Source organism: Zootoca vivipara, chromosome 17, assembly GCF_963506605.1.
Source record: "Zootoca vivipara chromosome 17, rZooViv1.1, whole genome shotgun sequence".
Taxonomy (NCBI): domain Eukaryota; kingdom Metazoa; phylum Chordata; class Lepidosauria; order Squamata; family Lacertidae; genus Zootoca; species Zootoca vivipara.
The window spans coordinates 38,940,677-38,967,128 of record NC_083292.1 but is presented as its reverse complement, the minus strand read 5'-3'; the positions used below and the strand labels follow the sequence as shown (position 1 = coordinate 38,967,128).

The window sequence follows — 26,452 nt, the reverse complement described above, 5'->3', positions numbered from 1 at the left end:
TCCTGCCTAAGGACAGAACCTGACATTTGCCCCTGTTGAAATTCATTTTGTTAGCTTGCGCCCAGTTCTCCAATGTGTTAAGGTTGTGATTCTGAAAACTTTCTCTTGACTTATGGGCATGGCCATGCAGGTGCCAAGTGATTGAAACTTGAGATCTTCTGCATGCAAAGCAGACATCCTACCCATTGAGCTACAAGCCCTTCCCAAACAGAACTCATTTATGCCACTGCAAAAACCCCGAACAGCACCCCAATTCCAGGGCATGACCGATCAGAGGCTTTTTCCCGTGCAGCCGCACTGCTACGAATTGCTGCAGCCCGAGAAGCTGTTGTGCCACGCTTCCTTCAGATGTTGCCCAACCCACAAGGCCGGAAGCAAAGAGGAAGCAGCAACGACGTTGCAACACTCGAGTCGCACCCTCGGGAAAGGCACCAGAGTAAAGTCCAGCCTTCTCCTAACTGGCGCCCGTCGGACAGTTCAAACTACAACTCCCATCAGCAAGCACCAGCGCTTCGACTACAACTCCCGCCAATGGCCACGTCATCCAGAAGGCGCCAAGCTGCTTTAGTCAAGTCGCCAATCGATATAGCTTTTTCAACCGGCGGCAAAATTATGCCCCTCGGAAAATGCGGGTGTGATTGTTAACTAACGGGCTGGTGTTTTGCTGTATTGTTAATCGGCTAATTGGCTAGAGAGAAAAAATGGATAAATGGGTAAAAAATGCAGCTGGCAATGCCTTTCTGGGTGTGTGTTGTATTCCATCATCTGTAACTAGCGCGATAATGGGGCATCAATGGTGGATTTAGAGTGGAAGGTCTGGACATCCTTCCGCTTTTATCAGCTGTGACAATTCCCCAAAGTTAAACTGCGGAACTCCCTCCTGCAAGAGGCAGTGGTGCCCACCAACTTGAGTGGGATAAAGTGATCAATGGCTCCTAGCGCCATGGCTGTGCTCTGCCTTCACGGTGGGAGGCAGTAATGCCTCTGAACAGTTGCTGGAGACTATTGTTCTTATGGAACCTCCAGGCCCAGAGGCAGTCTACCTTGATTCCCAGGTCCTTGGGGGAATCTCACCTGCTTCAAGTACCGGGCTGCTCTCATCTTTTAAAAATGGCCCATCCCTGTGGCCTAATCCAGCAGCCACACTCTTCTGATGTTAGCTTAAATTGTTGCCGTATTATTCCTGTCTGGAGGGGGTGTTATTAAAGTGTACCAAGGGTGAATTTATGTATTTTTAAAAACCAAGGGCACAACATTTGGGGTATGCAAACTTACAGGATTTCAGCGATGAGCTATGCACGGACAAAGGAGCATGTCCCAGGCGTAACCACCCCAATGCTATCCAGAGTACAAATAATATGCTGCTTTTTGTTTTCTGTTTTAAGAAAATCTCTGGCTTCTGACAAGGGTCCAGTTTAGCACATTTCAATATTTGCAAGGGGGGGAAAACCCAACAACACTAAAATGCAGTTTTTCAAATGCAGGAAGCCACGGCAAGAGAGAGCGCCTCAGGCCGAGAGAGGCGGAATAATAATAATAATTTTTTATTCCAGCAAAACAAAATCCTAATGGCAGACAAAGCCAGGCTAACATACAATTCAACACAGTGTCCCGGTTTAAACAATGCCACTGTTTACAAAGAAGGGCCACTTGTTTCCTAGAACTAAGCTCTTCACAAATTAATTGTCCCCATTTGCCCTCTGGAGAGAGGGATATATATTTTACTGTAATCTGTTATTTCATTTTATAATGTTTAAACAGACCTGTGTTCCCCAGGGCCTCTGGGAGCCAAATCGCCAAACCGAGGGCGATAAAACTTCCTTTTTTTGCGCATGCCCAACGGTCACAAAGAACGCTGGCTAATTTGATACCCGCATCCAGCCTGTCTAGATAGGAAAAGGTTCCTGCGCGCAGTGGAACATTCCGCAAAATGACCCAGGCATGAAAGGAAAGCAGGGAGGGGAGGGGAGAGGAAAGAAAAAGACGATCCGTTTTATCAGACATTCCCCTACTTCAGAAACTAGGGCAGGATTGTCTATTGTTGGGGAAATAAATAGAGGAAGATTAAAGGCACAGATAGTTTTGCTGACCGACTTAGTACAAAAAAGCAGGCTGTTTCTCCCCAACCGATTTGGCGCTAAGTTGCCAGAAAAACAAAAGCAGGTCATTTTTATGATAGGCACCTTAATGCGAGCGGAGCCAGCCTTTTTAAAAGGTGCACTAATTGGATATTGCAAGACACGGAAAGGAAGAGAGAGAGCACAAACCAGGGTGAATAAAAATTAATGATTTTATAAAAAATATATTTAAAAAATAAGTATTTAAAAATTTAAAATTGGATTTTTAAAAGAAAATGCTTCTGGAGGATAGTTTTCTATTTAAATTACATGATAGTCCAAAGGCTATTGATCAGGAAATAAGGATTTGTTTTAAGTTTTTCATGCATGCTAAAACTCAGTTTTTTTAAATTGTTTAACCACATCAGTTAACAAACATGGATACATATGCTATAATGTTATTGTTTTAGTCAAATAAATTGTTCAAGTTGTTATTAAGGAAATGATTATATTTTTCTCCTTCCAATAAAGATATAGCAGAAAAGTTGCCGAAATATAAACGGTTAACTTATTAAACCTCACAATAATTTCATAGTTATCGGTCTATATTTTTCTAAGAGTATAACCAAATCAGTGATTTTTGATATAACTGTAAAAACTACTCTGAAAATGTATTATTCCAAAAACGAAATCTTCCTCTGGTTGTGTAAATATTAAGATTATACCAGCAAGAATGAGTCTTTCTGTAAAAGAAATTTGATTTACCGTATTTTCCCGTGTATAAGATGCCCCCATGTATAAGATGCCCCCTATATTGGGGGACTCCAAATTAAGAAAACACCCCTCAGCACTACCCGTGTATAAGACGAGCCCCAATTTTAAAACTAATTTTTTGGTAAAAAACAACAACAACCCTGGTATTATACATGGAAAAATATGGTAAATCAAATCTTACTGACTAGTGATTTAAATTGTGATTTAAATCAAACCCACCCTGTCCACACATTTTATTTATTTCTGCACTTACTTGATTTCCAGCCCCTCTCGTCTTCCTCCGAGGAGCTCAAGGTGGCAGATATAGTTTTCCCTCTCCCCATTTTCATCTACACAACCACCCTGCGAGGTAGGTAAGGCTGAGAACAAGGAGCTGGCCCAAGTTCACTCAGGGAGCTTCTTGGCTCCCTGGGCATTTGAACCTTGACCTCCCAGGTCCTGGTCTGGCACTCTAACCACTGTGCCACACTGCCATGTCCCTCTTCAGCAAAGCACGGTATTTACACCACGAATCTATTCTCCACGCAAAACCTCTGCGCCAGGGGCACTGAAGCTCTCTCGCCAGGCCATTGCCATCCTAGTTTTGCACCCGGGGCGGTTTCTGCCAGGCTGGCATCCATCCTCAAACTCACCCCAGATGGAGGCCAGGGAGGTTCATCTGAGCACTGACCTAGCGTACCCAAGGTAATATTGACATATTTTTTGCCACCTGCCAAAAGCACATGTTTACCCAGATGCTTAGAAAGCCCATGCACGTTTTGACTAATTTTTAGTCTATTTTAACTCCTCAAAGGTCTTGATTTATTGCCGTTAAATTTTCCTATTTGTGCTTCTACTGCTTTGGGTTCTTTTCTTTCTTTCTTTTTACAATCAAAGGCGTTTCCATCATCTTTTTGGCATCCGCCTGTCCCGGGCCAGGGCCGGATTTAGGTTTGACGAGGCTCTAAGCTACTGAAGGTAACGGGGCCCTTTATATGCCCAGCTGTCCTTTGCCAACAACAAATTGTCACTGGTTTTTTGTGTTGAATATATGCTCTATGGTAATTTATGGACCTAATAGGTATCTCAAGCCATTTGCACATGCAGAATGTAGGCACCCTCTATATAGAAAGGAGCAAAGCAGTGATATTTTAGGGAGCAGATGGGGCCCATGACTTACATCCTAGGAGCCTACACAACACAAAACACAGTTGCTGTACAAAGGTTTTATTTTATTTGCTTTTTATCTTATATTTTGGAAATACACATCGTGGTTTTTTCCTTTACATTTTTTGGGGGGCCCCCAAGAGAGTGGGGCCCTAAGCTAGAACTTGTTTAGCTTATACGTAAATCTGGCAGACAACGGAGGCGAGTGCCTTTGCAGTGTTCGAAATTCACCAGGCCCCAGGTGAATTTTGCACCTGGCTATCGGCCCCTTGCAACCAAGCGAAAATCTCCGCCATCTGGGAGAGCGTTGGATCTGGATTGTTTTCACACACTAATACCCCGCCCTGTAGAATTCTGTCCATTTACCTGCGCAATCGGAATGAATTTCGGGAACCAAAATGCTTTTTCTGTGCAGCCTTGAGCAGGAGCAGAGAACAGCCTCCTAGTCAATTGCTGTCGCTTGTCTTCACTCACCCCATTGCCCTGCTCACAGTTGCGATGAATATTCTTAAATTATGAGTGGTCTGTGTCACCATTAAGAAAAACAGGTCGGAATAGGCCAATATATATGGACTTTCCCGGGATCAAGTGACTTCTCTTCTTTAAGTTCATAATCAAACTCAAGGTTGTCATCTGAACTAGCCGGATGTTTAACTGAGAACCAATTGCAGTCAGTGCATCATTTGAAAAATGACTTTAGAGCAGTCTTGCCCAAAAATGGCAACTAGACATTCTGTTTTGCCGACTATAACCCTGGTTTAAGGAGGCATTTGATGCCTGGGCTTATATATCTGTGAGTTTCTAGCAGTTTCGCCTTTGGGGATAAAGTCAAACCATTAGAGAGTGACAGCTGGGGCTGTAGAGAGCGATATGAAAAAGCTTTTAAAAATAAATAACCATTTGCCCCGCCCACTTTCGCCGCTGGCCACGCCCACCATCAGCATGCCATTGGGGGGGGGCAAGGTGGCCCAGAAGGGACTTTGGCCAATCAGAAGCAGCCATTTCAGTCTTGGCAGCTCTGCATCTTCCAGAGGTACACGCCGCTGATCCTTGTGGGTTTAAGAAAGTGTCTGAAGGTTCCCGTGTCTTGTGCCAGCTGGCTGGGCACAGCAACTTTGGAAGGGAGACCATTCCTGACAGCAGCCTCTACCCGTACCGCCCCCAAGCTATCTCCCCCACCCCCACGCCGATGGAGCAATCCCCAAAAGGGTTTCAATTGCCAGGACAAATATTGGCCAACCTGCTTGGGAAAAAGTTTCAAGGAGTTTGAGTGGGGTGGGGAGAGAAACAGAGGACGGCAAGCGGAGGTTGGGTGCTCCTCGCAGGGTAGCTGACTTTTGTTTTATCTTTTAAGCCTTCGGTTCAGGGGGCCGGAGTCCGCCCTCGATGGTCATGTCACAATTCAGGAAGGCGGGGAAATTATGTCCTTGCCACTGCTCTTTCCAAAAGATGACTGCTTCAACGGATCCGGCAGATATATTGCCACATTTCCCCATGTATAAGACGCCCCTGTATATAAGACGCTTTCTATTTTGGGGGACTCAAAATTAAGAAAATGGGGGGAGATTGTCCAGCGTTGTTGTGCTTTTTTCGGGGGGGGGGGTTGCCGAGAATCACTCACCCGTCTGAACAACGCTTCCTATCACGCGCAATGAAAAGACCACCAAATGTCTGACCCGCTCGCAGCCAGCGGCCGCCCATCGCCTGCCCCACAGCAAATCAAAACAGGCCATTGCCATAGCCACCAATCACCCTCACTTCCACCGCTGACAATCTCCAGCTCGCAGCACCAACCAATCACCCGTCCCCCCCCCGCAACACTACCCGTGTATAAGACGACCCCAATTTTTAAGCATTACTTTCACGTAAATAATCCTAGTCTTATACATGGAAAAGTACGGTCATTTCTTTCCTGAACAGCAAGCCCTGCTTTTTAAACAGCAAGCCCCGCATTCGAGACCCGGGAGCAAGACAGGAGCACGTCTATCATGAGTTGGCCTGGTCGCCGCAGCAGCCAACTCAGGTGTTTTGAAAGGGGGCACTCAAAAGCAGGATACGAAGGTGCTTTTCCCACAGCGACAGGCCTTCTAAGGGCAACTGCTCTTGGGCATGGAGGCTCCACTATCCAGACAGGAGAGGAGCCCTTCTGAAGGGCCATCGAGTTCAGCAGGCTATCCCGATATGGGTTCCAAAGAGGTCAAACCTATTAAGATCTGGAGGCTGCCAGTCAGAGTTGGTAGCACAGGGATGGGTGGAGCCTTAGAAACACAGAACTGGGGAGACAGGAGGATGGGGAGCTGCCTCCCACTGAGTCAGACCATTGCTCCATCTAATTCAGTTTTGTCAACACTGGCTGGCAGCGGCTCTGTGGGGTTTCGGATGGGGGAAACTCTGGCTTACCTGCAAATGCCAGGGTTTTTACCCGAGACGTCTGTCATGCAGAGCTGATGCTTTGAACTACAGCCCTCCCCCTTAAAAGAAAAAACACGGTTCTGAATCAAGGGCCGAATTAAAATGCTAACAGAGGAGAAGGGCTTTGGGCGAGTCAGACCCAGATACTGTCTAGCTCAGCACTGACTGGCAGCAGCTTTGCAGGAATGCAGACAAGGGGCCTGAAGATGCCAGGGGTTGAAGCTGGGGCCATCTGCAGGCAAAGCGGGTGTCCTAACCACTGAGCTACAGCACTTCTCTTCCAAATAGAGCAAGATTCTAGTCCTCATGAGTCTGAAAACATGGCTCTCTCCCTGCCCTGCCTGGAGATTTCAGGGACTGATCCTGGGACTGTCTGCGTGCGAAGAGAATGCCCTGTGACTAAGCTGCAGGCGCTCCTACAGCTAATAATAATAATAGCAATAATATTAATAAATATTATAATAATATGTATTAAATTTATTATTATTGGCAGAGAGCTGCAAGAACACATCAATCTTGCCTAGAGGCTGCCAACTGGCAAAGACCAGCACAAAAAATGTAAAGCTTTTTTCCCTCAACGGATGCTAGACTTAATTACCTGTACACAACAAAAAGAGACTCAGCCGACTTCCATAATATTTATTTGCATTTGCTCAGTGGTGCCAACAGAAAGCTAATTTGTTTTTCATTAGGCAATACATATTTGAAGCTGGCAAGGGCCCTGAGAATGCAAGGGCATAGAAAGAGGCTGCTGGATCGGGCCAATGGGGGCCCATCTAGCCCAGGATCCTGCTCCCACAGGGGCCAAACACATGCTTCAACTGGAACCCCAAAAGGAGGACCCAAAGCGCAGAAGCAGCACTCTCCCGAATGAGATCTATTGTCTCCAATGGGGAATTTTGCAAAGAGCCACTGACTGGTAGCTGGCGACCAAGAGTGGCTGAGGGCTCTTGGCTTTAGCGCCAGGTGCAGTCAAGGTAGGACTGGGGGGAGGCAAAGGTAAGGAGCCCCATTCTGCAGAGCCCTCCCCCCCAATCAACGCAGTGCTAGCCGACCACATTTTGAAGTAATGCACACCCGTCTCTTAAAACAGATTGAGTAAACAGATCACTGGGCTCAACAGGGCCCTCATCCTGATGCAAAGGGCACTCATGCTGCGCCGAGGAGGCTCTCCAAAGCACCTGAGCCGATTACGCAAGCGCCTCTCCATCGAGAGGCAGTGTGGTGTAGTGCTTAGAGTACTGGACCACCATTTGGGAGGAACCAGGGTTCAAGCTCGGCCACTAAGCTCGTTGCGTGAGCGCTTGGGGGCCCAGCGACTCTCCCTCTCAGCCTCACCTCCTTTGCAGGGTCGTTGTGGGGATTAACCATGCTCTTTGAAGGAAAAAGTAGGCTATCGAGGCAAGCCATCAGTGAAATCCCAATAATAGGCATTTGCAGTTGCCTTACCTGGGGGGGGGGGATCCTGCTAATGGCCTTTTTCAGAGATGGGAGGTTTAGGAGTGTGGAAAAATCCATATACAAAAAGCTCTGAAACTTGCCCTTAGGGTATTTTCCTCTCTCCCCCAACCAAGATCAGATGCAAGCAGGTAACTGCAGTCGAATCCATTAAGAGCATTAAAGCGCAGCGCGTATGCTCAAGAAAACTATACTGTCATTTATTCCCCATGTCCAATACTGTAGATCTGCCACGAACTCCTTAAAAAAACACCTGCTTCTCTAAAGGCACCTCTTTTTATTTTGCAGGGAACTCTCCAAACACTCACCCACACCTAAGACATAAGAAGAGGCTGCTGGATAAGGCCAATGGCCCACCTAGGCCAGCCTATGGTTCTTACAGTGGCCAAATCTCCCTCGGAACCGTGACATCGAGATAGACTGCCCCTGGATGTGGAGGTTCCATGAGAACGTCAGAAGAGCCCAACAGCCTTCTTTTCCTACTAGCCAATGATAACCCTCTGCTCCTCTGGGGATTTGTCTAATCCTGCTATAAAGCCACCCCAGTTGGTGGCCACCAATGCCTCCTGTGGGAGGGAGTTCCGCAGTCCAAATCTGCGCTGCATGAGGAAGTCCTTCCTTTTATCTGCCCCAAATCTCCCAACGTTCAGCTTCATTTGCTCACCTTTGCCCTGAAGCAAAAAAAAGACCCAGGTTCTGCAAGGTTTCCTCATACGGTAGTTGCCCCATCCTAAGATCACTTCCACACCAGGGGCGCTGGGAATCACAGCTCTGTGAGGGGAAAACTACAGTTCCCTGGATTATTTGGGATGCTTTAACCATATGAGGCCTTGGCAGGGCCGGCTTACCCATAGGCGCTAGAGGTGCGGGGCACCCAGGCGCCAGGCTCTCTGGGACGCCAGGCTGAGATTGAAGAGGGGATTGAAGAGCCAGGCAGAGTGCCACAGGCTTTTCTGCTGCAGGCGCTGAGGCAGCCAGCCGGCTCCGTCCTCCTGCGCACCTGGGATTGGCGGGTCGTCGCATGCTGCTCACACGAGGCACGCAGCTTCCCTCCCTCCACCCACAGCGGCATGGGAGAGAGCTGCGTGCCCCCCAAAAGCTGAACAACTCTGAGCTGCCCCCCTAAATAAAGTATGACAACTTTGGCCTCTCCTCCCCCCCCAAAAAATTGGGGGCGCTGGGCAGTTTTTTGCACCCTGGCGCTGCATATGCTAAAGACGGCCCTGGGCCTTGGGGAGAGTCATTGCTGAGGATCCCCTGGAGCTCAGCTCGGACGCACCAGTTCCGTGTTGTGGGCCGTTTTGTGGAAGTCCCTCTTGAGGTCAAACAGGAGGACCCTCTCTCTCCCTGCTGAACTTCTGAAATACAATGTATACTTATTATTATTACTAGTGGAATTCAGCCCGTTTAAAAACAGGCGCTAGAACGCTGCTCTGTGCAGCGCCGGCATGGGACGGAGCTTCAGAGGTCTCCGAAGCCCCGTCTCATGCCGGCGCTGCGTGGTGAGGCGGCGGGGGGGGGAGGAGCGCTTCTCCCCCCCGCCTCCTTGCCGCGCACCTCCCGCATGAGACGGGGCTTCGGAGAAGGTCTCCGAAGCCCCGTCCCATGTCAGCGCTGCGTGGTGAGGCGGCGGGGGGGGGAGGAGCACTTCTCCTCCCCCCCCCGCCGCCTCGCCGCGCACGCCAAGCCAGTCCCCGAGCCGAAGTGCGGCGCGGCGGGTGCTTTTCGCCGTTTGCCTCCCCCTTCGCTCCGGGAAGGCAAACGGCGAAAAGCCCCCGCCGCGCCGCACTTCGGCTCGGGGACTGGCTTAGTGGCGGCGGGAAAAAGGGGAGGAATTCCTTCCCTTCTTCCCGCCGCCGCCAAGCCAAAGCCGGCTTCCCTCGGCGCCCGCTGCCGCTTCGGCTTCCTCGGGGAAGGCAAGCAGGCGGGCTGTCTGCCTGCTTGTGTTCGCCGAGGAAGCACAGTCCCATGCCGGCGGTGCGCGGCAAGGCTGCCGGGGGGGCGCTTCTTTCCCCCGCCGCCTCACCGCGCACCTCCAGCATGAGACTGGGCTTCGGAGCGGCGGTTGGCGGAGCGGCGGTTGGCCGTTGTCCCTCCGTCCAATCCCTGTGTCTCTGGGGGACATGCGCAGTGACCCAGGGACACACGGGACAGCTTGGACGCAGGGACAACTTGGACTTTATTATATAGGATTATGGCAGGCTTTTATACTAGACAAAGTGTAACCACCTATTGGTGGCTAGGGGAATTGCAGCATGATGACAGCCTTACCTTTTTTTGTATATAGGCAGAAAATATTTTTGTATATCCTTCTTCTGAATATGGATGGCCCATACTTGGTTGTCTTTGCTGACAGCCTCTCAAAGACCATACACCACACACAGAGAGATATACAGTGTGGCCAAGCAATGGCTGGTTTTCGGAGAGCTGACAGGCTGAATGTTTCCAACTGCCTGTCACAGAGAATTGATTGTCTGCTAGCTGCCAATAATTCAGCCAGCCTACAGTCTGGACTAAACACAGACACCTAAGAATATGGCCAGGTATTCACTTAAAATATGGAGGCTATGCCTGGCTGTTTGACTCAAGCGAAAAAGGTTTTCGGATTTATTGAGAGTGCAGAATACATGTAAGAGTAGAAAGATAATCTCGCAATTTCCACTAAATAAGGATTAATTGTGTAATATGGATTTGTAATTGTTACGGGATTGCTCTCTAAAATAAGGACAGATGCATATTAAAATATTGTTATGATGGTAAAGACTATTCATTATGGGTGGTACCTAACTAAATTCTACTTAGACTCATTAATGGACAGTAATTAGGCACATTTATTAGTTTCTGAGTAGGACTAACGCTGGATCCAACCCAATGATAACGAGGATTAATCAGACTGATATGGATATGGAATGTGGATAAAAATGGTATATTGAGGACTTAATTCCTTAAGATGAGGGTTTCTTGTGTAAAGGATAATTGATGCTTAATCATATAATAAGGATTTGCCATTATGATAACTAGGGTAACCACACCAAATCAGTTTGGAAACATTTAAGAATACAATGTTGCATTGTAGGAAATCCAAAGGAAATTTACACAGTGTAAAATCCAATATAAGAAGATGAGTTCATGCTAGCATAAAAAATAAACAAACAAGTTGTCCCTGCAATTAGAAAACTGGGTTACTCGCCCTTGCTGCTTGCTCTAGAAACCTTCTACTGTATTTCCATGCTAAATTCTGCCAGGATCTGGGGTGGCAAAGCCCAGTCTTATCAAGGTAAATTAGGAATCCATGTAGTCCAAACTTTGAAATCAGCAACAGGTCACAAGAGAAACTTTTGTGCACAGCTCGGGCTTGCCAATAATAAGGGCAAGTAATGGCAAGTAACTACGGTAATGGCAAGTGATGGTAAACCCCAAAATCACTTACCCTAGAAGGCAATGGATAAATCTTTCAAGGAAACCAGGTGTGGGGGAACTTTGGCCCTTCTGAAGCTCCCAAACTACAACTCCCACCAGCGCCAGCAAGCATACCAAGCATGAGGATGGGAACTGTAGTTCAGCGACACCTTGGAGGGCCAAAGGATCCCTTCACCAAAGTAAATAAATGCACAAAACAAAAAGTATTCCCAAGGCCCCTGCACAGAGTAGACCTAATGAAGTTAATAAATGTGGTTAATTTCAATCTACTCTGAATGGGAGTCCGCTGATTGCAGCCCCACACCATAAAAAAATGAGGTTATGGCCTCAGCCTGTGCAGGCCTGAAAGCTAGCAGTTTTTAAATCATGCAGCAGAAACATTTTTTTTAATGCTAGTCCCTATGATTTAATCCTACGCGGCAACTGGGCAAAGGCCGTTGCACACCAATATTTCTGTTTTTTCACCTCACCACAGCGACAGCCTTTCGCAAAGTTAGAAAAGCAAACAGAGGCTGGGTTCAGTTGTGCCACATTCAAAAGCATGCACAGCTCTCCTTTCTGAAAACCCCGAAGGGCAGGCCTTAGAAAACAACAACACAAGTATCGGTTTAGTTTGGACAGACCCGAGGTGCCGCAATTGTGCTTTCGCAAACAGAAAGGAAGGAGGGGGGGGGGGAACTGGCCTGCCATGCCCACATTCAAGAGGGGACATTTTTTCCACCCAGATCAAGGATCATTAACCGGTTCCAGGGTGCCCTCGATTTACACACACACACATATCAGGGTGGCAAAGATTTGGTGTAGGCCTCAAAAAAGGAGTCTGGCACTTCCTGGATCGAAGGGAAAGAGCAGAAGAGAGAAGGAAGGGAGACTCTGGAGGAAGATAAACTTATATCCTACAGTGATGAAACACACTTCGGGGAGGCAGGCCAGGAACCTCTCCCAAACTCTGCATGGTTATGTGTAAACATGGCTCTAAGGCACGGGATTCTTGGAGAACGCTGTCAGAGAAAGGGGCATTATGGCTGGGACAATGGGCCCCATAAATCAGGAGAGAAGAGAGAGATGGGGGAACCTAGCAAAGATATAAAGGGTGGAAATTTAAGGGTGGGGGCACCAAACTCTTCCTGTCCTGCCCCCCTCTTCCGCCCCCCACTTTTGCTGAACATTTACTTGAAGGGAGTTCTCCCCGGAACCCCCAAAAGCCTCGAAACAAAGCCTGTTCCCCCCTCACAGCCCAGAGAGGGGAGGAAAAACCTTCCCCAAGTGGGAATAAGTGAGTCAGACAAACCTTTTTTTCTGGAAATAAACACGTTTCTCTCCCTGCACCTCCAAAACACACTTGCCTCGAAAATAAAAAAGGTTCAGCTCTACAAAGTACCTTTCAAACTTTTTCCTATAGATGCAAAAAGGCTTTTTGGGGGGAGAAATAAGGTGGGGATTCCTATAGATGGGGGAGAGAGGAGGAAAGACCTGGAAACTCCCCAATATACAGTAATAGGATTCTGGAGGAAACAGGGTTTTTTTTAAAATAAAAAAGGAGAAGAACAATTCTTAATTTTCCGAGAGAGAGAAAAGAGAATTACCTCCGGGGTTAGTCCTCCCGCAGTGAATCCGACCCGTGTGCAATGTGGGGTGGATGTAAGTGTGGGTCGATCCTGCCGGTCCCGTCCCCGTCCCCCCGAAAAAAATCCCTGGATATGTAGTCATTGGGAAGCGGGGGAGGGAGCGAGGGAGGGGCGCTCCGAGCAAAGGATCCGCCCCATGTCCAAATAACAGTGTAGCCATTCAAAGCCCCGTGCGCGGAGCTCCGAGGCCCCGATCCCGCGCGACTTTACTTGCGAGTAAGCGCCGTCAAGCCTCGCGGGGCTTCCTTCCGAGCAGACTCGTCCTCCCGCCGGATCCTGGAGCTCCCGCCCGGCCTTCCTGGTGCAGGGCCGCTGAGCCCCGGAGCCCGCTTACTCCCGAGTAAGCGCTCTCCTGGAGTCCCGGGTCAAACCGGCCGGGCCCGCAGGCTTCGTCGGGAGTTGAGTCCCCTTTCCAAACCGCAGAACAAGCCGGGGTTACTCTAGAGTAAAGGCCGCACCCGACCCGATGCAAAAACACTCTCTTAAAAGCCCGAATTCACGGTAAGATGAGCAGATGCGCTATACCGAAGGGCGGTACAGACGCCCCGCGATTAATGCGTGAGCCCTTAATGGCGGTGGGTCAACTGCAAGTATATCTGGATAGCAAGCAGAGCTTTTGCAGCGGCCTTGACCATGCCTACTCGGAAGTCCATTGAGGCTTACTCCCGAGTAAGTGGCGTGAGGATCGCAGCCTCGGCCACGATCCGAAACCAGACCCCCCCCCAAAAAAAACACTCCATGAAATCAATGGAGCCGAGTCTCCTAGGAGGGCGAGTAATACCGTACATACTAGAAAGTGCCCACGAGTATTTTTCCTTTAAACCGGGAGTGGCGGCGGCGTGGAAAAGCTATCGATCCGGTTTATAGTCTGTTTACATGACTGAACAGAGAAAGCGGGAGAAGAGCTGGGGCAAAAAAGGAAGGGGGGATAAATAATGGTGCCGCCCCCCCCAAATCACCCCACCAAACAAAAAAACCACACAAACCCCCCAAAAAGAGTTAGGAATAAACTCGCCTTAGGCGCAGCGCAGCTGAAATGGAAACGCGCAAAGAGGAGCCTCGCTCTTCTCCCCGGGAGCCACAAAGTTACTCATGACACAAACCTCCTTCCGCTCACAGTTTCCTGAACCCGGAGCAAGGGAGGGTGGGGGGAAGGATTGGAAAGAGAGAGGAGGGTGGGTGTTTTTTTTGAGTGGGGTGTGAAGAGAAGCTCATGGAAGGAAAGCGGGGGGGGGGAGGAGGAGAGGAAAACCCAACTTGTTGCAAAGCATCGGGGCGCCGAGATCCAGCACACTCACGTTTTGCACGAGGAAGTCTCACAGATCTCTGCGGAATCTCCCCTTCTCTTTTTAGGGGGGGTGGTGCTGGGAGGTGAGGGGGGAGCAGCTCTCTTTCGCTCCTGCTTCTGCTCCTCCCCTTTGATCCAATTTTTTGTTGGGGGGGCTGATGGAAATGGGCAGAAAATAAATAAATGAAAAGTAAAAGCAGCCTTCTTCTTTTTTTGGGGGGGGGAAATGACGTCGCCCTGGGACGGATCAGGTTAGCAGTCCCGCGCGCTGCTGGGCTGAGCCATTGGCAACATTAATTCGATATCGCCCCCCCCTTTTTTTTGGTAGCCAAGCCTTAGCAATCGAGGGCAGAGCCTGGCACGGCGCGTCCCCACGCTGCCCCTCCCCCTCCATCCATCTCTCTGGCCATCCACTGACTCACCCACTTTGCTTGCGGGGGAGGGTGCGGGAGGGGTTGTCCCACTTTGGGGGAGGGGGAGGGAGGGGCCTGCCCGTCACTCGGAGGGTTGGTCTCTCTCTCTCTTTCCGAATTCCGGATAGAGCCCCTCCTACCCAAGGGAGGGCTCTACTCTTTCTTTCTTTCTTTCTTTCTTTCTTTCTTTCTTTCTTTCTTTCTTTCTTTCTTTCTTTCTTTCTTTCTTTCTTTCTTTCTTTCTTTCTTTCTTTCTTTCTTTCTTTCTTTCTTTCTTTCTTTCCGGAAAGAAATTGGAGGGAGGGAGAGGAAAATGGGGAGGGGGGACCCCAATTTTTCCCCTCCCCCACGTGGCTAAGGGACCCCTGGTTGGACTGCCGCTCCAGAGGACTAGCAGCTTGACGCTCGAGTCAGAGCGTTGAGCCATGTAGATCAGCGTTGTCGGCACTGGCTGGCAGCAGCTCAAGGAGGAGGGGAAGAAGTTGGGGGGGGGGTATCAAAGCTCACCCCACCCGGTGTCTAAGCTGCGCCAGGTTGATTGCCGCTTCAGTCTGGAGTGGCGGAGGAAGCGGACTTCTGCTTTGTGAGTGCTTTGGTCCATGGAGCGCAGTGGTGCTTGCACGGGCTGGCAGCATCCCTCCGGAAGGTGGAGCAGAAAAAGAAGGGGGCAACGCCCGATTCCCCCTCCCCTCACTACAAGGAAGATGAGTCAGAGCACTGCTGCACCTAGTTCAGCGAGGTCGCCACTAGCTGCCAGCTGCTCTCCAAAGTTTCAGACAAGAGGGACTTTCAACCAGCTGCACCAAAGCACGAAGCTAGTCCTCCTTGTGCACCCAGCGAGTTGTGTTACGCGACTGACAGCAGCAAAAACAAACGGGCTGATGAAACAGTGTAAATATCGCCGGTCCAGGATCTCATATGCAGGCATGGCCAAACTTGGCTCTCCAGCTGTTTTGGGACTACAATTCCCATAATCCCTGGCCACTGGTTCTGTTAGCTAGGGATGATGGGAGTTGTAGTCCCAAAACATCTGGAGGGCTGAGTTTGGCCATCTCTACCATATGGAGACCCCGTTGAGGATAATGCTGTGAAACTCACAGGCTCGTTTTGTTTTCAGAAGTGTTTACAGAAAGCCAGCAGGCTCTGGATCTTTTACAACAGGCACGTCCAACAGGTAGATCGTGATCTACCAGTAGATCACTGGACATCTGTGGTAGATCACTGGCTCCCCCAAAGAAGCTCAACAACTTTGGCTCCCCTAAAAATGCTCAATTTTTTTTGTCCTGCACCCCCCCCAAAAAAACCCACAGGGCTTTCCCCCTCCCTATAAAAGCTCTACAACTTTGACCTGTACCGCAAGAAAGGGGGTAGATCACTGGTAGTTTTTAATTCTGTAAGTAGATCGCAGTCTTGTGTTATTGATATGAGATGTTTGTAAAGATAGAAAAGAAAATCAATAAAACTTATTAAAAAATATAAAAGTATTGCAAATACAGAAAAAATAATTGACACAAAAAATAAAAAAAATTCCTTCCAGTAGCACCTTAGGGACTAACTAAGGTGCTACTGGAAGGATTTTTTTTATTTTTTGTTTTGACTACGTCAGACCAACACGGCTACCTACCTGTAACTACGTAGAGAAAATAATAGTTAATAGATAATAGATAAATAAATAAATAATAGATAAATTCGACGTAGTCGTAACAAAATAAAAAAATTCCTCCCAGAAGCACCTTAAAGACCAACTAAGTTTTTATTTTGGTATGTGCTTTCGTGTGCATGCACACTTCTTCAGATACACAGATAGAGAAAATAATATAAATAAAGAACTAGTCTAAAGGTGTTGCTTCCAGGGTCTATTTATTTCCTGCTGTCCCACAGCGCCACCTGGTGGCACATGCTGCTTGGCTCTCTTTATCAGCAGGGAATTGTAGTGCTCTGAGCAGAAATCTCTCTCAGCACTCCCTAAAACTACAGTTCCCAGGAGCTCTCAGCAATATAAACTGCACCCTGTTTCTTCTGTTTGCTGCAGTGTCAGACCAGGAGCTTGCAGACCAGGGTTCAAAACCCTGCACAGACATGAAGCCTGCTGGGTGTGTGACCTTCGGCCAGTCACAGTCTCTCAGCTGTAACCTACCTTGCAGGGTTGTTGTAAAGATAAAATGAGGAATAGAGGGAGAGGAAAGAGAACCACCTATGTCACCCTGAGCTCCCGGAAGGGAAAGTGGGGTATCGATGTAATCGCTGTCTTTTCCTTTTAGCAGAATAATTAGCGTCGTTTCCTCCAAAGCACGATGGGTGTCTCATTCCAAAACACAGAAAGAATTCTTTTATTTCTGCCGATAAATTTTATTAAAGTTGACAAGAAAATATATAAAGATAAAAAGAGATACAAATATAAATAACTTTTAAAAGATACAAAGATAAAAAACTAAAAACACAAACCAAAAGGAGGAAGAGAAGAATTTCTGATTCTATAAATATAGCTCTCTCTACAGCTATATGCAAAGAAGTATTCAAAACATCCACTCTGAGAGAACACCCAACAATTCTGCTTTATATAAACCAATATTTTCTTCAGTCCACAAACCCAGATATCCTAACTGCATTTTCTTTTTCATGCAATAAGGAGATCCCAGTCTGAAGAAAATATTCACAAGGATTTTTTTTCTGATTAAAAAGGTCAACTACGTCCAATGATTTTAGCAACTATTACTGCACGGTGGGTAATGGTGGATCTTTCCATCTTTGTGCATATAAAAATCACGCTGCTGTGATCATTTATTGAAATAATGTTCTTTTTCTAATTGTATTCCGTTATTCCTAGCAGGAAAAGCTCTGCCCTCAACTGAATGTTACCATTTATTTTTTTATTTTGCATCAATGTATGTATTTGTATCTAATATTTCCTGGCTTTTTTTTTTTTTGCAAGTCCACCAAGCATGAGAAAATGTCCCACCATATTTTTCAGCGAACCTTTAGAACACCTTTACACATCCTAAATCATTTATCTGGATAACATCAATCCATCATTTTATTTAAAAATTATTTAAGGTCATAACACAATGTAAATGTTAGCATTTTAATCCACATATGTCCCCACTGTATATTATAACCGTAATACAGAGAGGTTTCTAGCCTTCAGGAGACTTTTCCTGACCAGTATCCCCGCTGATGAAACGATTGATGGCCTGTTATCGAGGAGACACTTTCATGGATCCCTCTCTCTTTGCCTTTATCACTGCAGCCTAACAGGTTGAAGTTCAACAGGTGGTGCTCTTCCAAGTGCTAAGGCAAACTTTGCCTGCTGTTTTTCTGCCTTGCACGATCCGTAATTAACTAGTAGAGCTCCTCCATTCGGTCAAAAGCACCCCAGGAGAAGGTGGAGCAGGACAGGTGAGGGCTGTGGTCTAGGGAGAGTCCTGGGGGGCAGAGAGAGAGAGGGAGGAACCCCAGAGGGCCTAAAGTCAATACTGACCTGGATGGAGATGTCGGGCGATTGAACCCGGGACCTTCTGCATGCAAAGCAGATGCTCTGCCCCTGAGCCACGGCGTTTCCTTTAAAAAGAATAGTTAAGGTTCTAGTCCTCATGGTTCTGGAGAACGGCCTGTCGCAGGCAGGAAAATGGGAAGCTGTCTTCTACTGGGTCGGGCCATTAGAATTGCCCACACTCTGGAAAGCGAGCGAGGTCCTAACCAAAGAAGAATGGCAACTGAAGCTGACAGAAGTTAAGTTCCAGACTTAACTTCTAGTGAACAAGGAGAACATACATTTAGAGAAGATTGGGGAAAGTTTATTGAATACATTTGGGGGGGGGCGGAATTGTGTACACTTGACAAACGTTGGCAGCATTAAGATAAATTCAACGGTGTAAATAAGTTATGATGGGTGTAATAATGGAATACTGAATGGTTTAGTTTTTGTAAAATATGCAGGGATTTATGATATGCAAAATGAAACAGGGAAAGAGAAGGAGGGAAGTCATTTAAATTTTAAGAATATTAAAATGAGTGTAGAATTGCCCACAGGGACCCAGGTGGCGCTGTGGTTAAACCACTGAGCCTAGGGCTTGCTGATCAGAAGGCCGGCGGTTCGAATCCCTGTGACGGGGTGAGCTCCCGTTGCTCGGTCCCAGCTCCTGCCCACCTAGCAGTTCGAAAGCACATCAAAATGCAAGTAGATAAATAGGAACTGCTACAGCGGGAAGGTAAACAGCGTTTCCATGTGCTGCTCTGGTTTGCCAGAAGCGGCTTTGTCATGCTGGCCACATGACCTGGAAGCTATACGCCGGCTCCCTCGGCCAATAATGCGAGATGAGCGCGCAACCCCAGAGTCGGTCACGACTGGACCTAATGGTCAGGGGTCCCTTTACCTTTACCTAGAATTGCCCACACTGACTGGCAGCAGCTCTGCAAGGTTTCGGGCCGTGTGTACATTTGCAGGAATTGGCAAAAATATCTGGGGTTCAGGAGTCATTATTGTCATTTAAAATATTTTTACCTTCTGCTTCCCGCCCCACGAAGGAGTCGCCCGGTTATATCTACAAGCACAAAAGCAAAACAACAACAACCCTGCAATGCAGGAATATGCAGCTCTCCTGCGTCCTTAAGCATTTGTGCAGCGCAGGATGACAAGGTCTCTGCCCCGAGAGGCTCCCAGTCTAGAGAACGCCTTGAGACCTTGCACTCCGCCGAGTGGCTCCCTCGGATCAATGATTAAGCAGGGCTTCTTCCAAGGGAGGCCAGCGCAGGAATTTCCACCTCGCCTCTTCCAGAGATGTGGGAGGGCTGGCTCTTGTTCTCGAAAGGAATTCACCGCAGGAATGCAACCAGGCAACTCTAGCAATGTTTACTTGTGTGTCTCCAGAGACTCCTTTTCTGGGAGGGACTTTTGAATTTCGCCAGGTGGAAGGAAGAGAAGAGACGACGGTCAGCCTGGACCATCTTTGTTGCATGAAGATAATAAGCATGGAAGGTGTAATAAAGTAAAACCGGCTCACTTACGGATCACAGCAAAGCTTAGCCAAGCCCAGCACCCTGTCTCCAACAGGGGACAGCTAGAAGTAGCTGGGAAACTGACAAGTTGGGCAGGGAAACACCAGCTCTCCTGCTTCATTTGGAAGCTTGCAACTGGACACAGGGGCTCTGTTTAATAATCCAGGCTAACAGGTGTTCCTTCCCAAATTTGCTTGATTCTGTTTTGCTTAAGAACCCAAGAAAATAGCTTATGGATCAGACCAAAGGTCCATCCAGAAACCACTGTCCTCTCTCCGAGAAAAACGCTCCTTTTTGGAATCCCATAAACAGACCAGGGAGGCAGTACTTAAACCGAGATCTCCTTTGGGGAGACCCAAGTCAAGTCAAGTCGTTTTATTATGGCCAATGACAAGTATCAAAACAAAACACCAATTACAAAATTTTAAAGCTCAAGGCAAAATAAAATTATATAAAAACACACATACATGAAAGAACAGTTCTGGGTGGACATTTATCAGTCAGAAAGGAAACCCTTCTGGCCTAGGAGTGTCTATTGGTCAATTGTTGTATGTTGTTTAGTTGTTTAGTCGTGTCCGACTCTTCGTGACCCCATGGACCAGAGCATGCCAGGCACTCCTGTCTTCCACTGCCTCCCGCAGTTTGGTCAAACTCATGTTAGTAGCTTCGAGAACACTGTCCAACCATCTTGTCCTCTGTCGTCCCCTTCTCCTTGTGCCCTCCATCTTTCCCAACATCAGGGTCTTTTCCAGGGAGTCTTTTCTTCTCATGAGGTGGCCAAAGTCTTGGAGCCTCAGCTTCAGGATCTGTCCTTCCAGTGAGCACTCAGGGCTGATTTCCTTCAGAATGGATAGGTTTGATCTTCTTGCAGTCCATGGGACTCTCAAGAGTCTCCTCCAGCACCAGAATTCAAAAGCATCAATTCTTCGGCGATCAGCCTTCTTTATGGTCCAGCTCTCACTTCCATACATCACTACTGGGAAAAACATAGTTTTAACTATACAGACCGTTGTTATACTAATTCTGACTGCTCACCATTGCATGTCGTATTTTAATGGCTGCTACACAAAATCTGCCCACTTTGTGTGTTATACTGGGATTGTTATCTAGGAGCAACAGAGTGGCAATAAATTTCCAGTATATTTTTGGAGTATTGGCAGAATAAGATCAGAGCGCAAATCTCTATAAAACGGGCACTGGAGATTCAAGTGTCCTACAGTTTCAGTTTGGCCAGAGTCACAGGGGGACAGCATCTCTCCAAATGGGGAGATCCTAGAATCATAGAGGTGGAAGAGACCACAAGGGCCATCCAGTCCAACCCCCTGCCAAGCAGGAAACACCATCAAAGCATTCCTGACAAATGGCTGTCAAGCCTCCGCTTAAAGACCTCCAAAGAAGGAGACTCCACCACACTCCTTGGCAGCAAATTCCACTGTCGAACAACTCTTACTGTCAGGAAGTTCTTCCTAATGCTGTAATGGCTGTAGCTCAGAATCAGAGCGTCTTGAGGTCCGGATTCAATCCTTGGCGTCTCCAGACTGCGAACACCCCCTGCTTGAAACCCCGAAGGGTTGCTGCCGGTCATGGTTGACAGTTCTGAACTCGATGGTCCAGACAGAGCTTGAGACTGCTTGGGAAACATCCATACGATCAAGACCTGCCGAGAAGTGTGCTGAGACCACTAGGCCGAGTTGTACGTCCGTTTCCTTGAATAAATGTTTAGCTTTACTGACAACAGAGATGTGCTTCTTTCCTCGCCGGCCTGCATCAAACTCCGGCCCTGGCGCCCCTGTCTGAAACCGTGGGGAGCTGCTGCCAGTCAGTGCAGCCACTATGGCACTCAATGGACCAAGGATTCGGCTCAGGGTCAGTCAGCTTTTCTGTTCGTGGGAAAGGGAAAATGTTCCTTGCACACTTCAAAACTGATGAAATGGCTCAAGGGTGTCTAAAGGGGATGCCCTCTGGTCATGCCAAAGAAGCATAAAGTTGGAAGGGACCCAAGGCTAGAATCCTAGCTAAAGGGTTGCTGACAGATGGCCATCCAACCTCTGCTTAAATTTACCCGTCTGTAACTCCTGTCTGGCACCCAAGCGATTGTTTCCTAGGTTCCAGGTGACGATCTTCTCTTCTTCCAATGCAGCCCACGGGCTAAAAATAATAATAATAGAAGGTTCTCCACCCCTGGGTTTAGTTACAATAAACCTTTTCTCTTGATCTCTCTGTGTGGAAACACAACACAATGATTAGGCAAGTTTTGACCTGTACGTTTTGCTCCCCATCCCTTCCAGAGGGCATTGAATTGTGTGTGTGTTTGTGTGTGTGTGTATTACAGCGGCTTACAAAGCAGAAATTGATCTGATCACAGCAACTGACGATGGCAGAAGCCGAAACTTTGTGCTATAAGCATTTAATGTATTTTTAATCTTTTGTTGGAAGCCGCCCAGAGCGGCTGGGGAAACCCAGTCAGATGGGCAGGGTAGAAATATATTATTATTATTATTATTATTATTATTATTATTATTATTATTATTTCTATTTTGTCGCTGAAATAGGTATATATGTGGTTTTAGTGACTAACTGCATCCTACCAGCTTATCTGATGTGCTTTGATGCTTTTTAAAAATCTCTATCTATCTATCCCAGTGCAAGAGTTAGAGATGGTTAGAGTGTGGGACTAGGACCTTGGAGAGACCAGGGTTCAAATCCTGAACCTGTCCATCAAGCTCATTGTGTGCCACTTTTGGCCACCTGCTCGCTCTCGGCCTAAACTACCTCACAGGGTTGTTGTGGGGATTGAATAAGGAGGTGGGGAGAACCATGAACACAAAATGTGAGGTGTAAATGCAAAAATGAAAATGCTATTTATCTTTTAAACAGAGGTTCGAGGGCTCTTTGGGGAGACCCAGCCTGTCCTCAGTTTCCCCTTCGATGATCCTTGCTCAAGTTGAGTGGCTGCTGGCTAGTGTTGACCTAATTCCCTTTGCCATGCAACACTTTGCAACATCGCGTTGAGGTGAAGCAAACCATCGCTCCTGAAATTTCTGAGGACACTGCAGGATGTTTATTGTTCTGGGTTTTGATCCTTGCGGCCGTCTCAGCGCGCTGCTAACTCGTGTCCTCAGTCTTCTGCCTGCAGTATGGGAACAATCTTCCCAGCCCACATAAGGAGGTCGTTGCAACATTTCTCCGATTGAAATAGGGCCTCCCATTCCATAATGATATTTTTTTCTATTTATACCTCCACACATCTTACTGGGTTGCCCCAGCCACTCTGGGCAGCTTCCAGCATATATAAAAACATAATAAAACATTTAAAACCTTCCCTAGTATACAGGGAGGCCCCATTAGCTAAAGCGGTACCACAGGTTAAGAACAGTTTCAGGTTAAGAACGGACCTCCGGAACAAATTAAGTTCTTAACCTGAGGTACCACTGTATTTTCCCTTCTACTTTTGCCGAGCTGCCCGCAAAAGTGCTCCGCTCCAGACGGCAGTCACGGGGTTACATTACAGAAGCACTGCAGAGCAAATATGAAAGAGGACTGCTGTGTGGATGGCCCAGTATCGACCCACCGCTAATGTGCTATTATTTGTGTCAATGGTGTGTTGAAGAACACGCCTGGAGGGACCCCTAATGTAGGAAGCGAGAGAACTGTGCTTCTCGTTCTGGCATCTGTCTATCTCGCGAGACAATGGAGGAGTGCACCTTCAGACGTGAAGTCAAACCGTTGGAGAGTTTACAGCGCCTGCTGTGTCTGTAGAGACCGATACAGGAGAGACATGCTTTGTTGCAGCTGGGGCAGATGAAGGTGCCCGGTTGTGCTGCTGGAGCTGTTTCTTCTCTCTACGCTTCTCCCAGTGGCCATTCCTCCTCTGGTCACTGCGGACTGTCTCCAGGCACTACGGTCATCTGCAAGGGATTCCCACATGGCAAGGCTGATGTTGCCAGCCTTCATGTCTCACCTGGCGCAGCGCATTCTGAAGACATTGCTTCTGACCGTTGTAAGTTGCCCATGACTCACTTCCATGTCGTTTTTAGGGGGGGAAGAAGGAATTGACAAATATTGCATACTCTCTTTGGCAACATTTTTGTGTAGAGAAGCCTGCCCAGAGACGTAAAATGTTAGTGTGCATTTTTCAGTTTACGACTGATTTTAACTTTTTAAAGAAAAGGTTTTAAATAGTTGTTCTTAACCGTTTCTCACGGATCATTTTAATAGGGCAGTCGTATGTCAAAAAGGGAAAACCCGAACCTACTTATTCCAAACCCACCCAATCTGGATCCCCCCCAACCCAACTTCGCAGGCAGCAGAGAAAACTACACTTTTATCTTCTCACATAAAAAACCAAGAATAAGCACCAAATACCTGCACCTCCCCACCTCACAAGGAGGATGGGGAATCTCTAACATAGTAACCTATTATAAAGGTAAAAGGTAAAGAGACCCCTGACCATTAGGTCCAGTCGTGACCAACTCTGGGGTTGCGCGCTCATCTCGCATTATTGGCCAAGGGAGCCGGCGTATAGCTTCCAGGTCATGTGGCCAGCATGACAAAGCCGCTTCTGGCAAACCAGAGCAGCACATGGAAACGCCGTTTACCTTCCCGCTGTAGCGGTTCCTATTTATCTACTTGCATTTTGACGTGCTTTCGAACTGCTAGGTGGGCAGGAGCTGGGACCGAGCAACGGGAGCTCACCCCGTCACAGGGATTCGAACTGCCGACCTTCTGATCAGCAAGCCCTAGGCTCAGTGGTTTAACCACAGCGCCACCTGGGTCCCAATTGAAACCTATTATAGAGCCAACCAAATATGACATATAATCCCATATATACTGGAAGACGAGACAAAACAATGGATACACTTAGAGAGGGACACAATCGAAAGTATCTGCACCACAGCATACCCATTCCTCCCAAACAAACTAAGGAAGATTCCCACAACACTAAATAGGTACACACAAACCATGTTCAAAGCATGGAAAACAGAAACAGACAAACTATCCCCAACCCCATCCCCACTAATCCCCCTGATTTACCACCCATTATTCCACCATGCAGCACAAAACCTCCAGATAAAAACCTGGCAGACCAAAGGCTTATATCGCCTAACAGACTTTTATTAAAATGACAAACCTCTGTCAACACAAGAAATACAGGATAAACTAGAAGACACCCAAATATCCTGGTTAGCACAACACCAATTACATGCCCTCTTAAACAATCCAGCAGTAAAATCAGCAGCAACTAGGCCTCTAACAACCTTGGAAAACCTCCTCCTAACGACAAAGGGACACGGCGAAGGGATGGTATCTGCAATATATAAAATACTGCTCCAAAATTCCACAAACCCCCTAGACACAATCAAAAGACAATGGGAAGATGACATAAACTTTGAGATTAACCCCACCCAATGGACCAGAATGTGGTCTAAACCCCCCTTTAAATCCATATCAGCAAAAAGGAAAGAACTCACTCTGAAAATCACCTACAGGTGGTACCTAACACCGCAGAAACTAGCGATAATATGCCCAGGAACCACATCAAAATGCTGGAGAGGATGCGCCTCAACAGGCACATATTTCCACATGTGGTGGGAGTGCCCCAAAATCCAACGATTCTGGACAACAACCATAAGAGAAATAGGTAAAATAACCCAACAAACATTAGAATTTACCCCAGAATTGGCCTTGCTAAACATCTTCCAGGACAATAACGCCCACCTGCATTACAAAGAACTCATAACCCACTTACTCTCAGCAACCAGAAGCACCATAACCAGACACTGGAAAGACCTGTCAGGAGTAAGCATGGACCAATGGTACCAAATAGTATGGGAAACAGCCCTACCAGAAAAATTAACCAATAAGTTGAAACTGACACGGGGACAAATAGAAGAAGACGGCTTCACCCCGGTATGGTTTCCCTTCATCACATACACAGCCCAACAAGATAATGACAAAAATCCACCAACAGCATATGAATCAATATGGTTAACTTGACCCAAAACACCCACCCACCCCACTCACATACAAAACAAAGACCACCACAGCCAAACACAAAGGAACAACCATATCCTAGGCAGGGGCGTACCCAGGATCAAAACTAGGGGGGGGGGGCAAGCCATGGTCGTTCAGGGGCGGGGCCAAGGCACGGGAGGGGAGGGGCCACAAAGTGGGAATGTGGGCGGGGCTACAGGGCCAGCGGGCCCGATGACTCGGCGGCGGCGGCTACAGCCTCTAAATGAACCCCCTAAACTCTCGCCCTCCCCAGGCGCGCCTCTCAGCTGTTCAGCGGCTTCAGGCTGCTTTCCGGAGAGGCGCGGGCCTGGGGCCGCCTCCGCCGCACGCAGGGGCGTCACAACAATGGGCGGGCAGCACCCCCTAGCCCAGGGCCGGCCCTACGCCCAGGCTGGGTTGCGCAGGGTTCCGGCCCTCCAAGCGGCAGCCACGCAGTGAGCTGCGCCCGCCGCGCCGGGAAACGGGGAGGGTGGGGGCACCAGAGGGATCCGTACCACCACCGTGCCAGGTATGCTTAAGATGGCCCTGCTCTGAAAACACCGCTCCCATCCATTTACGGCTAGCCACCCCCCTGAAAAAACCCTTTGGGCCCCGCTTTCCCTCCTCCAGGTCCCCCCGAAGCCTTGCCAGTTCCCACCCTATATATCTGGGATGGGGAAGGAGCTCAGAGGTCTGCTAGTCCTGGGGGGCCACCCCCATGGCCTGGGAGGATACTGGGGACCCCCCGCCAAGCTGAGACCCTCAAAGAAGAAGAAGAAGCTGCCACCGCCGCCTCCCCATCGCAAGGGAGCAAAAGATGGGAAAGGTGAGGTGGCACAGCGCAGGCAAGCGAGCGAGTCCCCCCCC

At 48.1% G+C, this 26,452-nt stretch overlaps 1 protein-coding gene across 3 annotated transcripts in view; it reads right to left on the bottom strand.

Moving 5' to 3' along the window:
- CERS2 (ceramide synthase 2) overlaps positions 1 to 14,588 on the bottom strand; it is a 39,293-nt gene extending 24,705 nt beyond the window's left edge. The window contains exon 1 of one of the 3 annotated variants that reach the window (XM_035097720.2): positions 14,194 to 14,588. The gene's annotated coding sequence lies outside the window, so the exon portion shown is untranslated. Of the gene's footprint in view, positions 1 to 12,853; positions 13,062 to 13,910; positions 14,059 to 14,193 lie in introns of those variants that run through there. The other 2 variants (XM_035097722.2, XM_035097721.2) reach the window with 2 other exon arrangements.
- Positions 14,589 to 26,452: the final 11,864 nt, after the last annotated feature.